Below are 13,504 nucleotides of genomic sequence, written 5' to 3'. Positions count from 1 at the left end.
ACTGCTATCCTGTTCTCATGTTCTTGCAAGTGACATCTAGGACTGAACAGGGAAACTTTAAATCTATTACTATAATTGTATATAAAATTTGACAGTACACGTTGAATATATTGGAAACAAGATATCAATTTTCACCAAATGTTTTGTAAAATGAAACTACGTAGAAAACTATGGAATGGAAGCTGTAAGCAATTTTGTTTCATTAAAAAATATACACATGCATTTTAATTTAAATGTTCCTTTATTCTTTCTTCATATCTTTTACATTAATCTGTTTAAACATTATATGAAAAAGCTAGTTACAAGATAATTTTTTGTAAATTTTTCAAGGCTTCCTCACAGTACATGTATTTTTTATACTTTAGACTTAAGATCAGATTAGCCACATCATGCTATTTGCCAATCCTTGTTTTTCATCAGCTTTAGCAATGGGCCCTCATTTAATCATTTTTTTCTGATGACATATGAATACATTATGTTCAATCCGGAAGTTATCACAGCCAGTTTTCTCAGAAATCAGCGGCTATGAAGAAACTTGACGTGACTTCAGTAGCATTCCTGGAAAACAAAAATAAAGTTTTTCACATTTTTACAAAGATAAAATTTCAGAATAGAATTCAGTCATTTGTTCAAAATTATTTGCAACTGACAACTGAATTCTATTCAGAAATTTATACTAGAGCTGCTGAAAAATAACAGCTGTGACTAAAGTAATAACGATGGAATTGCATCAGGTCTTTTAAATGCCGGAAAAAGAGTAAAGAAGAATGTGTAAAAAAACTGCCCACTAATTACAAATACATTTTCATTTTATTTGGACACAAACAGGAGACAACTATTTTTAAGCTCTATATTCTTTACCTTAACTTACAACAATTTTAGGTTTGTGTAGCAAAACTATTGTGCGCAAAATAATGGATTGTTAACTTCTATGGTAAATCAATGCATATCAGTTCTCAGGAACAACATGTATTTTGGTAACTCAGCTTGGTGGGCAGCAGAATAATCAAAAGATTTGCAGTCAATCTAAGATTGACATTAAGGATTCTTTTCTGGAGAAAGTTTAATACCATGTATTCACAGTACGTCGTTCTTAAGAGGGAAGACAACCAGATGCAAAAGTAACATCTGTTGTGTACCAAGGTAGTCTGATAAGTCCACTACTGCCACTACTGCTCACAATATACATAAATTATCTTATAGATAATGGATGTATTCCTGTTTGCCTGATGGCAGACATGTACAGGGTGGTGGCATCATTAGAAACTTAATGCAAAAGCCAGTGACACATTCAGGTGATCATTGCCTTATGTAAAGATTACTAGCTTACCCTAACCGCCATAAAGTAATGTGATGCACATAAACAGATGAAAGGATCTAATTTCACTGCACAATTAGTGAAAAGATGCAATAAGTATCTACAAGTTTGTATGAGAAGGTTTAACGTGGAATGAGCACACAAATCTAGACATTGGGGAAGCAGATGCCAATCTGATTTATTGGAAGGATTCTATGGAGAATTAATTCATGACATAAGAGGTTTTACAAAACCTTGGTCACTACCCCACTATTAGAGAAATTTTGGACAATACTGAAGGGTACTAACAATCTCTCCCCGAGTACCATTAGCAAAAGGAATGGGAAGGGGAGACAATGATACAGAAACATTATGTTTGCAATGCACTACCAAGGTATGGGGAACACCACTAGGTGGTTTCTCTAGAAAATAGCAAGTGGCCAAAGAGACTGGGTGGAAGGCAGCCAATCTTACACAAACCCAAAAGGACAAACCAAGGGGAATTCAAATGTGAAGCCAAGAATTATTAACGGCACACAAACAATACCTGAACAGTAAACTGAGAGAAATAACTGAGAACAAGCATGTTACTGTGTGTAAGGAGTAATGTCAGCAACCAGCCTGATGAGCCTCAAGCAGAGGTAGGTGTAGACAGGACACAACAAACTTTCAATAGGAAATTGAAAAAGAATGTAGGAAAGGCATCGAAAAGGAAGAAAGTTTTGTTGTTAGGCAGTTCTCATGCCAGAGATGTAGGCCAACTTCTGCAGGAGGAATTAGGACCAGAATACCAGGTCACAAATTTTTTCAAACCACGTGCTAGTCTGGATCAGGTGACAGAGGATTTAGGTTCACTCTGTAAAGGATTTACCAGGGAAGACACCATCGTTATTGTGGGAGGGCCAGGGAATAGCATCGACAGAGATCCTGGATACAGTACAGAGTGTGACCTGGTAAAGATTGCGTCGGCATCGAGACACACTAATGTTGAATTTGTATCTGTCCTGAGACGCCATGACCGGCCTCATTTGAACTCTTCTGTTGGGAGAGTTAATTTGGAGTTGGAACAGCTGCTTGGGTCAGGTGCAGGGGTGGTTCCTGTTGATTCTCTCAGTAGGTGGGACTATACCAGGCACGGCCTACATCTCAACAGGAAAGGGAAGGGGAAACTGGCTGGGGTAATAGCAGGAAATTTAAGGGGGGGAGGCACTGCCATGAATGGTAAAATACCAGTGGTTACAGGTGTTGGAGCAGCACCTTTTTTAGGATAGGTAAGACAGAACAATGTCAAGTTCTACGAGAGGTCGGAATTGAAACAAATCTTCAGTTTATAAATTTTCACCAATCACCAGAAATTTTATCTCCACCAAGTTGTATCTCAGTCCTAGGTAATTGCATTGATGAATTAAAGTCACCCAACCCAGTTGACATAATCTGCCTCTCTGAACACCATGTGACCACTGGTATAGGAACTAGGCCTAAGCACAATGAGAAACTCAGACAGGAGAGTACTGCAAATGTTACAATGAGGAAACGTTCTCATAAAAGTATAATTAAAAATAATGGAAGTATATTTCATCAAAATATTGGGAGTTTAAAGAATAAAATAGATGAGCTTCTGGTTTGTTTAGAAGATTTAGAAGTTGAGGATGAAATAGATATACTATGCCTGTCTGAGCATCACATTGTTGCTGATATGGATAAGGTAAATGTAAGTGGATATAAGCTCTCTGCACATGTAATGAGAGAAAATATGGAGAAAGGAGGAGTTGCCATATATGTCAACAGTTATCTTTGTGCAAAAAGTATAGAAACAAAAAAGTTTTGTGTAGAGAAACATATAGAAGCATGTGCCCGTGAGCTTAAATTAAATAAAGGCACATCTATAATTGTAACTCTATATAGGTCCCCCATCAGGAAATTTTCATCTACTTCTGAAAAATTTGGACTCCTTGTTGTGCTATCTGTCAGACAGGAGGAAGCAAATTATTATTTGTGGGGACTTCAATGTAGATTCTCTGAAGGAGGGTAATAGGAAAAATGACCTTGAAGTATTACTCGGTACTTTCAATTTGACACCCATTATTGATTTTCCTACTCGGGTGGTAAAGGATAGCAGCTCACTGATAGTTAACTTCTTTATAGACCAAGATAAGTTTAACCAGATAAATGCTCAGCCTGTTGAGAATGGTCTTTCTGATCATGGTGCACAGCTAGTTACAATATATGACATAGCTCCATTCAGCAATACTAAACAGTCCTCCAAAGTAGTACGTTCAGTCAATGACTTAACAATTGCAAATTTCAGGGAAAGCCTACAGCAGTTAGGCTGGGATGAGGTGTACCGTGAACCTGATGGCAATTTAAAATATAATTTATTTCATGACATTTTTGTAAATGCATTTGAAAACTGCTTCCCCAAGAAAATAGTTAAATATACTCGTAAGAAACCTTGTAACAAACCATGGCTTACTATGTTGTTGTTGTTGTGGTCTTCAGTCCTGAAACTGGTTTGATGCAGCTCTCCAGGCTACTCTATCCTGTGCAAGCTTCTTCATCTCCCAGTACCTACTGCAACCTACATCCTTCTGAATCTGCTTAGTGTATTCATCTCTTGGTCTCCCTCTACGATTTTTACCCTCCACGCTGCCCTCCAATGCTAAATTTGTGATCCCTTGATGCCTCAAAACATGTCCTACCAACCGATCCCTTCTTCTAGTCAAGTTGTGCCACAAACTTCTCTTCTCCCCAATCCTATTCAATACCTCCTCATTAGTTACGTGATCTACCCACCTTATCTTCAGCATTCTTCTGTAGCACCACATTTCGAAAGTTTCTATTCTCTTCTTGTCCAAACTGGTTATCGTCCATGTTTCACTTCCATACATGGCTACACTCCATACAAATACTTTCAGAAACGACTTCCTGACACTTAAATCTATACCCGATTTTAACAAATTTCTCTTCTTCAGAAACGATTTCCTTGCCATTGCCAGTCTACATTTTATATCCTCTCTGCTTCAACAATCATCAGTTATTTTACTCCCTAAATAGCAAAACTCCTTTACTACTTTAAGTGGCTTACTAAGGGTATAAAAATATCTTGTAACTGGAAAAGGGAAATGTATCTGACAGCAAGAAAGAGTAGTGACCCAGAAACTATCAAACATTATAAAAACTACTGTGTTATATTAAGAAAAGTTATTAAAAAATCCAGAAGTATGTGTATCATGTCTGAAATCAGGAACTCTGATAATAAAATTAAAACAATTCGGAATATTATTAAAAGAGAAACAGGTCAACCAAGAGCACAGGAAGACAGTATTACCATCAAATTGAATGAAAACTTTATGAACAAAAAGTCAGAAGTTGAAAATATTTTTAATAATCATTTTCTAAATGTTGTGGATATAGTAGGATCCTGGTGTTCATTAGAAGATGCTAGGCTGTTAATGGAAGAGGCCATACCTACGCAATTTGATACAATTGAAATCTCACCCACTTCTCCCTCTGAAATTAGGAAAATAATAAACTTGCTTAAAAGCAAAAACTCATATGGAATTGATGGCATTTCCAGCAAAATACTAAAAGCTTGTTCTAAACAGATAAGTAAGATTCTCAGCCACCTGTGTAATAGCTCTCTGGAACAGGGCATTTTCCCTGATAGACTGAAATATGCTATTGTTATACCTTTGCATAAAAAGGGGGATAGATCTGATGTCAACAATTACTGTCCAATCTCCCTTCTAACAGCTTTATCCAAAATTTTTGAGAAAGTGATGTATTCAAGAGTAGCTTCACATATCTGTAAAAATGAAGTACTAACAAAATGTCAGTTTGGTTTCCAGAAAGTGTTTTCAACAGAAAATGCCATTTATGCCTTCACCAATCAAATTTTGAATGATCTGAATAACCGAACACCACCCATTGGGATTTTTTGTGATCTCTCAAAGGCTTTTGATTGTGTAAATCACGAAATTCTGCTAGACAAGCTCAAGTATTGTGGCATGAGTGGGACAGTGCACAAATGGTTCAATTTGTACCTAACTGGACGAGTGCAGAAAGTTGAAATAAGCAGTTCTCATAATATGCAAAGATCAGCACATTCCTCAAACTGGAGAACTATCAAGAATGGGGTTCCACAAGGGTCAGTCTTGGGTCCTTTGTGGTTCTTAATATATATTAATGACTTGCCATTCTATATTCATGAAGAGGCAAAGTTAGTTCTCTTTGCTTATGATACAAGTATAGTAATCACACCTGACAAACAAGAATTAACTGATGAAATTGTCAATACTGTCTTTCAGAAAATTACTAAGTGGTTCCTTGTAAACTGACTCTCACTGAATTTTGATAAGACACGTTACATACAGTTCCGTACAGTGAATGGTATGACGCCATTAATAAATATAGACCTTAATCAGAAGCATATAGCTAAGGTAGAATATTCCAAATTTTTAGGTGTGTCCATTGTTGAGATATTAAATTGAAAGAAACACATTGATGATCTGCTGAAACGTTTGAGTTCAGCTACTTATGCAATAAGGGTCATTACAAATTTTGGTGATAAACATCTTAGTAAATTAGCTTACTACGCCTATTTTCACTCATTGCTTTCATATGGTATCATATTTTGGGGTAATTCATCACTGAGGAATAAAGTATTTATTGCACAAAAGCGTGTAATCAGAATAATAGCTGGAGTCCACCCAAGATCATCCTGCAGACATTTATTTAAGGATCTTGGGATATTCACAGCAGCTTCTCAGTATATATACTCTCTTATGAAATTTGTTATTAACAACCAAACCCAATTCAAAAGTAATAGCAGTGTGCATAACTACAATACTAGGAGAAAGGATGATCTTCACTATTCAAGATTAAATCTAACTTTGGCACAGAAAGGAGTGAATTATACTGCCACTAAAGTCTTTGGTCACTTACCAAATAGTATCAAAAGTCTGGCAGACTTAAGAAGAAATTAAAAGAATTTCTGAATGACAACTCCCTTACTCCATAGAGGAATTTTTAGATATAAATTAAGAAAAAAAAATTATAAAAAAATAAAAAATAAATAAAAAAGTTGTTATATTAACTTAAGTATGTTGTTAAATTAACTTAATTATGTCATGTATTGGAAAATTTGACTCATTCCGCATCATTACGAAATATCGTATTCATGATCCATGGAACTAGTATTAATCTAATCTAATCTGATCCAGAAAACTTTGGATGCATCAACACAACCGGCCGTTGAATGCACACACACTTTCCTTGTTGCCTATGCCGCCAGACAGCCTTACCAAGAGACCTGGAGAGTAGCTGTGACATGATAAATCTCAGGAGGGTTAATCCTGATACATTCATCTCTAAAACAATGTCCAAATTCAGCGAAAAGTCCTCCTCACTTTAATGGGGTGTAAGGTTGGAAGTGAGCAGACATGCATTTCAGCCACTGAGGCAAGGGGGAACATCGTGCCCTGGCAGTGGCTTCAATGATATCTCAATTTCCAAGACTTCCATCCCTTTGCCACAGTATCTGTTCTCTGCCTTGCTCATTAGGGGCTTCAGTTGCTGCTGATGCACTGAGACAAACAGCAATTGCAGCAATGGAGGAAATGCCTCAACCTCCAGGGGTGCACCAGTTCAGTTGTCACTGCTGGTAATGCTGGTGTGGTGAGACATGCATGAAAGAGCTTGGTGATATCTTGTGGGAAAATGGAACCGATATACTCCAGAGAATCACTGAGTGACACATTGAAAAACAAGCACCAAAAATTCTCAGGATGTTGTCTGTTCCAAGTTTTAGTTCCTTCAACTTCTAAATTAATTATCTCGAGTCATTTATGTATGTAACAGTCTTTCCCACACATGGCTGGAGCAGAGAGGTCATGTGTTTTGCCAGCTTATACATTTGTGAGCCAGGAGCATCAACAATCAGTCTTAATGGGACGTTATTCTTATGTATCTTTGGTAATCCATAGAGCCAAGGTGGTGTGGCTTCTGTGTTGCACAGGTTCCTCTCTTTGCCTGCCAAGAGAGAAGATGCCTTGATTAACAGATTCCTTTCTGTGTGATCTGCTGAATTGGATCTGCATTTAGTTTTTGGTATGTTGTTAGATCTAATAGGCCCTGGGTCTTCTGCTTGTAATCTTCAGTTTCCATTATGACAGTCACATTTCCCTTATTGAGGAAGATCAACAAGGATCTCAGATTGGCAAAGGAGGAAAGGGACCCACTTTCAATGTCAGGGAATATACCGCGTGCCACATACATGAGGAAAAGTCTGTGTCGGAATGACAGGATGATCAATCAACACCAGTATCACCAAACATAAGTGGCATTGCAGGTTGGTGGAGATGAAGAAATTGGCAATGGCAGAACACGTGCTGTGTGAGACCAATTACATAGTAAAACTTAACAACATGGAAGTTCTTGCTGTGCAGGAGAGGTATTACATCTGCCTGTTCAAGGAAGCTGCAGCAATACACACACAAGACGATAGCTTCAACAAGAAAGAAGAAAGCCTCAAGGTGAATAGATCCTGGATTCCTATGCTGCAACAAATGACCGTTGCACATAGCAAGGGAAACACCACAACGATAATGACTGTGGAAAAGCCCTTGGATAGTAGGTCCCATGAATGTATAACCTGGGGTTGTGAGCTTGATTTTAGCCCACCATCAGCAATCGAGGATGAACCTTTGACAATGCCAACCACTTTTGCTGCTGAAACATCAGAAAAATAATCAAACATAGATCAGCTGAAGAACCCCAGACAGAAGCCAACAGGAAATTTTAAGAAATAACCTGCCACTGCAACACCCGCAGGCAGTGGGAGTCCAAGTGCTGGTATGTTTCCTGGTTAATCAGAGAAATGACTGCCCCAGTATCCATGTGGAATTGAGTATTAAGACCACTGATATACAACTGAATGAGGAGTTTATTAGGTGCCTGGCCAGGTTTTGCCAGGATGGGAGTTGGAGCGAACATCAGTGACTGGTCAGGTTCTGCTTCCCACAGTGATTGGCGAACATTTGCGCATCAGCATGCAGTGCTGTTTTCCTGCCATGGCACACAGCTGCCCCATGCCATTGCCTGTGACCGGCATAGCGTGTGTCAAAAAAATACACCCACTGGAGACACTCGTAGCATGTCCAACAGTCTGGACAAGGCTTAAGTAAGTATCAATAAGAGTGAATCCAATGCTGAGGGGGAACTTCTCTAATTAACGAAGGAATGTGATCTACATTGAGACGTCTGACTATGTTGCATTTGCTTCTTAAGATACTGAAATCTACTTGTGAGCAAGAGACATTTCCTTGCCTATGATTCCTCACACCCTGAGTATACTCTGGGGAAATAATTTGACAGTATGTGGTGGAGAGCTGAGCAATGTACCAACTACCAGAAAGTGCATTTTGAGCTGCTGCTGACACATCAAACATTTTGGCAATATTTGCTATTATGCTTAACTTGAGGTCAGACAGTTGCTGGTGTTTATCTAACAATTACATCTCTGTTTAAGGAATATGTATGTGAGACAATGCAATTTGTACATTCAAATTTTCATTTACGGATGAGGCCTTGCAAATCCACTCTTCACAATGCTCAAGGTATAAGTGGCACTAAAGATTTGCACATAGGTAACTGCACTGCTGCAATTAATGATCACATCGCAGATGAAAATGAATCACAATATGTTTGGAGCTTATGCTCGAATAATGTGTGTTGATCACCAGTGTGTGCAGGAAAGTTATTTGTTTTGCATACAAAGTTTATGATTCAAATGAAGCATATCCTCACTCTTGTCTGCTGTACACAGAGTCACTGTGCCTTCAACACTGTGTGTTTCAAGTAGCTTCCATAATATGAATTTGATCCTTACTACCCCAGCAGAAGTAATGTCCATCATAAAATCTTTAAAATCAAAAACATCTAGTGGGTATGATGAAATATCAACAAAGTTAATTAAAGAATGTGATTCTGAGTTACGTAGCATATTAGGCTATGGTGTAACCAGTCATTTATCAGTGGAATATTTTCTGAATGGTTGAAATATTCTGAAGTTAAGCCACTCTTTATGAAAGGAGGTAAAGAAATAGCATCAAATTTCCATCCAATTTCACTTTTGCCAGCATTCTCAAAAATTTTAGGAAAGTTAATGTACAATTGGGTTTATAACCATCGTATCACAAATAACATACTACCAAAATTGCAGTTCAGATTTCCAAAGGGTTCTGATATTGAGAAGGCTATCTACACTTACAGTGAAAATGTACTTAATTTGTTAGACAAAAAATTGCTGGCAACTGGTATATTTTGTGATCTATCAAAGGCATTTGACTGGCAAATCACAATATCCTTTTAAGTAAATTAGAATATTATGGTGTAACAGGAAATGCTGCAAAATGGTTCAAATCTTATATCTCTGCCAGGAAACATAGGGCATTATTAGGAAGGAGACACGTATTAAGCTATCAGGCATCATCCAACTGGGAACTGATTACATGTGGGGCCCAACAAGGTTCCATCTTAGGTCCCCCTACTTTCTCTTGTGCATACCAATGACCTTTCATCAGTAACATTACCAGATGCAAAGATTGTTTTGTTAGCTGATGACACAAACATTGCAATAAATAACAACTCAAGTGTAGTCTTAGAAAAATTGGCTAATAAAATATTTGTGCACATTAATCACTGGTTCCTAGCCAATTCTTTGTCACTAAACTTTGAAAAAACACACTACGTGCAGTTCAGAACTTTTAACAGGTGTCCCACGAGTATATGCTTAACATATGATGGAAAGCAGATAGAAGAGGTGGACACTGTTAAATTCTTGGGATTACAGCTTCATAATAAATTCAACTGTGAGGAGTACACCACAGAACTGCTGAAGCATCTAAACAAATCTCTATTTGCAATGCAAATTCTGTTTGACATAGGGGATATAAAAATGAAAAAGCTGGCATACTATGCTTACTTTCACTTCATAATGTCATATGGGATTATTTTTTGGGGTAATTCGTCAAGCCAAGCTAAAGTTTTCCAGGCACAAAAACATGCAATAAGATTTATATGTGGTGTGAACTCAAGAACATCCTGCAGAGGCCTGCTTAGGGAACTAGGGGTACTAACTACTGCTTCCCAATATATTTATTCCTTAATGAAATTTGTCATTAAAAATATATCACTTCTTCAAACCAACAGCTCAGATCATGGAATCAATACTAGAAATAAGAATAATCTGCATAAGGATTTAAAGTCACTTACTCTTGTACAAAAAGGTGTGCACTATTCAGGAACACACATTTTCAATAACTTGCCAGCAGCCATAAAAAGTTTAACAAACAATGAAATTTAGTTTAAGAGAAGCCTAAAGGATTTATTGGTGGCCAACTCCTCCTACTCCATTGATGAATTTCTCAGTAGAACCACCTGATTTTTGTGTGTGTGTAAGTATTGTAGTAGTTCTATTATATGTTTATTACCTTAAAAATAAATTTTTAAATTTTTAATTCAGTGCATTAATGCGATCTAATTTCACTTGGGATCTGTGGAATGGTATATTAGCTTATTTGCTTTAGCTGTAAATATTTGTCATGTATTATTGTTTTTCTGACATGTTCTACATCCTGGAGGACCTCCTCACTATGGATGAATTGGAATGAAAGTAAATCTAATCTAATCTTCAGCTGATGTAATGTAGTGGCACAGTCCACCTATTTTAAAGATCTTCTTATCCATGTGCACTTGATAATTTCGTAAATACTGAAAAAAAAAATATTTATTCTAGCTGAATGGCTTTTGGGTCGTTCTATGTCAAGTTGACCAGTTTTAGTGGTGGTCACCAACCAACCAACCACTCCCAATCCAATTGAATTTTTTGAGCAGGTTCAGCAATGTGTTATATGCACACGTGTGAAGTTTTAACTCAGTATCTTCTTTCTTTCCACTTCTCCAGCATCTTGAAGACAGGGGTGCCAAATTTGCATCACCTACACACACCAGAAAGTGCCAAGTGTTGATAACTATTATAAAAACCGCTGCTTTTGCATACTTAAAACAAATTTCTGTGCACAATAAAAATATATTACTGATTAGATTCTCAAATACATTTGGTGACAACTATAATTCTTTAAAAATGGAAGAAAATTCATTGAGATACTTGGAGAGCCCATCTTTAATAAGGCATAAATCATAATTTCATACTTTTATGGATGGTTTCAGCTAAGAATTGGTAATATGACACACAGTTGTGTTGCCTTGCTGTTGTCTTTGTGCAATAGCTTCTGTCATTTTCTATCAAAACGTGTGTACCTGCAAATTTGACAGAACTTTTCAGATGCCAAATTTTGGGTAGTTTTGGGGGCCCATATCTCAACTGTATATTATTTATCTGTTTTATCTTGCTATATCTAGAGAGAGTAATCTTTAAGCATCAGAAGGCAGACAGTTCAACTTTTGGACCATGCCTGCTTATGGCTGAAAAACATCACGCAAAGTGATACGTGGTCTACATGCTGGAATATGACTAAACTGTGAGTAAAATCAGTGAAAACTGCTTTTTGGGCCATAAAAATAAAATTTTTGTTAAATACCAATCAACTCCAAGCCGTAATCAGCAATAAAACAAATGAAACTCCACAAAGTTAGAACATCAAACACACTTACGACAGGAATAATCCTGTTAACTTTGGACTGAATAAATTGCTGATGGTGTTTTCAGATTCTAAGTACATACATTACCTTCCCGATGTTGCTTTTATGATTTTAAATATATGTTGCTCTGGTATCCAGCAAGTATCTTTAGCAGATGGTCAGTTGAAGGAAGGGGGCAGGACCATGTAGTGTAAAAACTTTTCTTTAAGTAATAAGTGTAGTGTAGTATACTGTTGAGAAGTTTGCTTTTTTATGTCCATGTATTCTGGAGTGGAGGGACGTAGTGTACCTGCAAGCTGGGATAATGATAGCAATCTCACTATGGTCACAGTACTGGCTGTCTGGGTACTTCATTCTGCATTGTTGGATCCTGTCTTGGAAGAGGAATGGCCATAACATTTGCAGTGATGTAACAGGAATAGGACAGAAACTTATCTATTAGATTTATTTCAATTCTTCTCCTTCTTCTTCTTCTTCTTCTTCTTTTGTCCATACTGATGTACACTACTGGCCATTAAAATTGCTACACCACGAAGATGACATGCTACAGATGCAAAATTTAACCGACAGGAAGAAGATGCTGTGATATGCAAACGATTAGCTTTTCAGAGCATTCACACAAGGTTGGCGCTGATGGCGACACCTACAATGTGCTGATATGAGGAAAGTTTCCAACCGATTTCTCATACACAAACAGCAGTTGACCGGCGTTGCCTGGTGAAACGTCGTTGTGATGCCTCTTGTAAGGAGGAGAAATGCGTAACATTACGTTTCTGACTTTGATAAAGGTCGGATTGTAGCCTACTGCGATTGCGGTTTATCGTATCGCGATATTGCTGATCACGCTGGTCGAGATCCAATGACTGTTAGCAGAATATGGAATCGGTGGGGTCGGGAGGGTAATACAGAATGCTGTGCTGGATCCCAATGGCCTCATATCACTAGCAGTCAAGGTGACAGGCATCTTATCTGCATGGCTGTAACGGATCATGCAGCTACGTCTCAATCCCTGAGTCAACAGATGGGGACGTTCGCAAGACAACAACCTTCTGCACGAACAGTTCGACGACGTTTGCAGCACCATGGACTATCAGCTCAGAGACCATGGCTGCAGTTACCCTTGACACTGCATCACAGACAGGAGCGCCTGTGATGGTGTACTCAACGATGAACCTGGGTGCACGAATGGCAAAACGTCATTTTTTTTTCGGATGAATCCAGGTTCTGTTTACAGCATCATGATGGTGGCATCCGTGTTGGAGACATTGCGGTGAACGCACATTGGAAGCGTGTATTCGTCATCACCATACTGGCGTATCACCCGGCGTGATGGCATGGGGTGCCACTGGTTACACGTCTGTCACCTCTTGTTCGCATTGACGGCACTTTGAACAGTGGACATTACATTTCAGATGTGTTACGACCCATGGCTCTACCCTTCATTCGATCCCTGCAAAACTCTGCATTTCAGCAGGATAATGCACGCCCGCATGTTGCAGGTCCTGTACAAGCCTTTCTGGATACAGAAAATGTTCGACTGCTGCC

General features: G+C 38.1%; 1 protein-coding gene across 1 annotated transcript in view; it reads right to left on the bottom strand.

Moving 5' to 3' along the window:
- Positions 1 to 222: 222 nt before the first annotated feature.
- Positions 223 to 13,504, bottom strand: part of LOC126481664 (uncharacterized) — a 190,132-nt gene continuing 176,850 nt past the window's right edge. Inside the window, exon 17 of the mRNA XM_050105592.1 lies at positions 223 to 558. The gene's annotated coding sequence lies outside the window, so the exon portion shown is untranslated. The remainder of the gene's footprint in view (positions 559 to 13,504) is intronic.

This window comes from Schistocerca serialis, chromosome 5, assembly GCF_023864345.2.
Source record: "Schistocerca serialis cubense isolate TAMUIC-IGC-003099 chromosome 5, iqSchSeri2.2, whole genome shotgun sequence".
Taxonomy (NCBI): domain Eukaryota; kingdom Metazoa; phylum Arthropoda; class Insecta; order Orthoptera; family Acrididae; genus Schistocerca; species Schistocerca serialis.
The sequence above is the reverse complement of the archived record's forward strand: the minus strand, read 5'-3'. Positions and strand labels throughout refer to the sequence as shown.